This window comes from Petaurus breviceps, unplaced genomic scaffold, assembly GCF_028583685.1.
Source record: "Petaurus breviceps papuanus isolate PSGF00001 unplaced genomic scaffold, PetGlider_PUasm1.0 184, whole genome shotgun sequence".
Lineage (NCBI taxonomy): Eukaryota > Metazoa > Chordata > Mammalia > Diprotodontia > Petauridae > Petaurus > Petaurus breviceps.
Genome location: NW_027185793.1, coordinates 13,023,917 through 13,027,605, shown reverse-complemented (window position 1 = coordinate 13,027,605; position 3,689 = coordinate 13,023,917). Strand labels below are relative to the sequence as shown.

At 34.8% G+C, this 3,689-nt stretch overlaps 1 pseudogene; it reads left to right on the top strand.

The window, feature by feature from the left end:
- The first annotated feature begins 2,271 nt into the window (after positions 1-2,271).
- LOC138161272 (proteasome activator complex subunit 1 pseudogene) lies at positions 2,272-3,141 on the top strand (annotated as a pseudogene).
- Positions 3,142-3,689: the final 548 nt, after the last annotated feature.

Genomic DNA, 3,689 nt, shown 5'->3' with positions numbered 1-3,689 from the left:
AAGAGTTAAGGAGGTGAGTAGAATTTTAGAATAGTTAGACATGATAGGCCTCTGGAGAAAGCTGAATGGAGATAGAAGGGAATATACTCTTCTCTCATCAGTATATGGCACCTACACAAAAATTGACTATATATAAGGGCATAAAAACCTCATGACCAATTACAGAAAGCAGAAATATTAAATTAATCCTTTTCAGATCATAATGCAACTTGAAAAAAAAACCTGTGTTAAAGGGTCATGGAAAAATAGACTAAATATTAATTGGAAACTGCATAATCTAATAGTGGATCAAACAACAAATCATAGAAGCAACCAACATCAATGAGAATGATAGTAGTGAGACAAAATACCAACACTTATGGGATATAAACAAAGTAGTTCTTAGTGGAAATTTTTTGTCTCTAAATGCTTACATGAATAAAATAGAGAAAGAGGAGATAAATGATTTGGGCTTGCACCTTAACAAGTTAGAAAAAAAACAAATTGAAAATCCCAAATTAAATAGCAAATTAGAAATTCTGAAAATGAATGGAGAAATTAATAAAAATGAAAGCAGGAATATTATTGAACTAATAAATAAAACTGAGCTGGTTTTATTAAAAAAATAAAAGAGATAAACCTTAGATTAATTTGATTTTAAAAAGAAGAAAACCAAATTACCATTATCAAAAATGAAAAGGGTGAACTCACCACCAGGGAAAAGGATATTAAAGCAATAACTAGGATTTATTTTGCCTAACTGTATGCCAATAAATCTGACAATCTAAGTGAAATGGGTGAATATTTATAAAAATATAAATTGTCCAGCTTAACAGAAAAGGAAATAAAATATTGAAATAACTCCATTTTAGAAAAAGCCATCAATGAATTCCCTAAGAAAAAAATCATCATAATTGACCATATCAATAACAAAACTAAAAAAATAGTATGATTATCTCAGTAGATGTAGAAATAGCTTTTGACAAAATCCAGCACCCATTCCTATTAAGAACACTAAAGAGTGAGTAAGAGCACTGGCCCCAGAGTCAGGATGACCTGGGATAAAATCCAGGCTCTGATATTTAGGGCCACACCCAGAAAAAACTGGCCATGTAACCTTGAGCAAGTTACTTAACCCCAATTGCTTAAAAAGAAAACACTAAAGACAATAGAAATAAATGAAATTTTCCTTAAAATAATAAGTAGTATCTATCTAAAATCATAAGCAAACAAAATGTAATGGGGATAAGCTAAGTTTTCCAAATAAGATGGGAAACAGGATGCCCATTATCACCACTAATATTCAATATTGTACTATAAATGTTAACTTTAGCAATGAGAAGAAAACTAAATTGAAGGAATTAGAATAGGCAATGAGGAAGCAAAGCTATAATTCTTTTCAGATGATGTGATGGCATACTAGGGAATCCTAGAGAATCAACTAAAAACTCATTGAAATAATTAACAATTCTAGCAAAGTTGCATGATAAAAAATAAACCCATAAAATCATTAGCATTACTATATAATAGTAACAAAGCCCTGTGGCCAGAGATGGAAAGAGAAATTCCATTTAAAATAACCATAGACAATATAAAATATTTGAGACTCTACCTCACAGGGTAAACCTAGGAACTATATGAATACAGTTAACAAAACACTTTTCACGCAAATAAAGTCAGATCTAAACAATTCAAGAAATATCAATTGTTCATGAATAGACCAAGCTAATATAATAAAAATCACAATTCTACCTAAATTAACTTACTTTTTTCAGTGTCATACCAATCAAACCACCAATAAATTATTTTATAGAGCTAGAAAAAAATAATAAAATTCATCTGGAAGAATAAAAGGTCAAGAATGGGGTGGAGAACCTTATTTCATCACACTGTATCCTTACACTATATCTGTCCTTCTGAACAGCATACTATTGAGTTCTGTTTTCTAATTCATTCTTTTACCCTCTTCTGTTTTATGGGTAAGTTAATTCCATTGGACAACTATGGCACAATGGATAGAGTGCTGTACCTGGAGTCAGAAAGACTCATCTTCCTGAATTCAAACCCAGCCTCAGACACTTACTAGCAATGTGACCTGAGGGAAGTCACTTAACCCTATTTGCCTCAGTTTTCTCATCTATAAAGTGAGCTAGAGAAAGAAATGGCAGACTACTTCAGTATCTCTTTCAATAAAACTCAAATGGGGTCACAAAGAGCTGGACGCAACTAAAGCAACTCAACAATAAATAATCCCATTCATATCTATGCTTAAGATTATTAATTGTACCCTTCCCCCTTGCTCCTGTCTCACTGCTCCATCTGTCCCCTTAACCCCTCTGCCATGGCCACCTTCAGTGTCAGACCCAAAGCCCAAGCCAAGGTACATTTGTTCAGAAAGGAGTTATGTGCTCAGGCAGAGATCCTATGTGGAACTTATTTCCCTGTGAAGATTTCAGAGCTGGATGGAAGGATACATCTCTGAATGAGGCTGATTTGAGTCTCTTAAAGGCCCCCCTGGATATTCCAATCCCTGACCCAGCCAAAGAAAAAGAGAAGGAAGAGTGTCGGAAACAACAAGAGAAAGATGATAAGAATGAAAAGAAAAAAGAGGAAGATGAAGATAAAGGTCCTCCTTGTGGGCCTGTAAGCTGCAATGAGGAGATTGTGGCCCTTCTGGGGCAGTTGAAGCCTGAGATCAAAGATGTGAAAGAACAGCTAAATATGGTTTCCATGTGGCTACAGCCACAGGTGCTCTGAATTGAGGATGGAAATGACTTTGGAGTAGCTGTCCAGAAGAAGGTATTTGAGCTGATGACTACACTCAGAACTAAGTTGGATGGCTTCCAAAACCAGATCTCAAAGTACTTCTCTGAAAGGGGTGATGCAGTGGCTAAAGCAGCAAAGCAGCCACCTGTGCGGGTTCATGAATTGTATGAAGCACAGTATGGAGAGACAAGACTGATTGTCATGGAGATCTGAAAAACTTATGCTGTATTATATGATATCATCCTGAAGAACTTTGAGAACATCAAGAAGCCCAGGGGAGACACAAAAGGAATGATCTACTCAAAAAATGGAGCCTGTCTCCCTTCTCCATCACCTCTTAACTAAGATTATCTGTCATGCCACAGTCCAGCTTCCATTTAGAATTTCCCCTCTTATCCATACCTTGCCTTCTAGGCACCAATAAATTTTGTAGCACACACACAAAAAAAGATTATTAATTGCATATTTCCTCCAACCTATTCGTTTATACTTTTCCTGCTTGCTGATTCCCACCCCCTCTTTAAAAAGAAGAGGAAGGTAAGAGATAATGTGAATGTTTAACACTAATACTCTAGGTTTGGTTCAGTCTACCTCAGATTTCCTTCTCTTTTCTCGTTTATGACCAAGAGCCAATTAAACATTCTTTTCCTTTCTTTCTTTTTTGTTAAATTCCCTTTAAGATACACTCTACTTACAGTCTGTTTTGCTTAGAACTATCACTTCCCTTAGTGTGCTTTCCTTTTCATTCTTTTCCCTCATTTTTTCTTAAGTGAAATATATTTCTGTACCCAAATGTATGTGTACGTATTCTTTTATCTGTTGAACAGTTTGAGAGAAAGAGAGGTTCAGATTCTGAATACTCTCAATATCCTATTCTCTTCATTTGTCTCCTATCTCTTCTATAAGACTTCTATTTATGCATCCCAATTATGTATGATAATTTC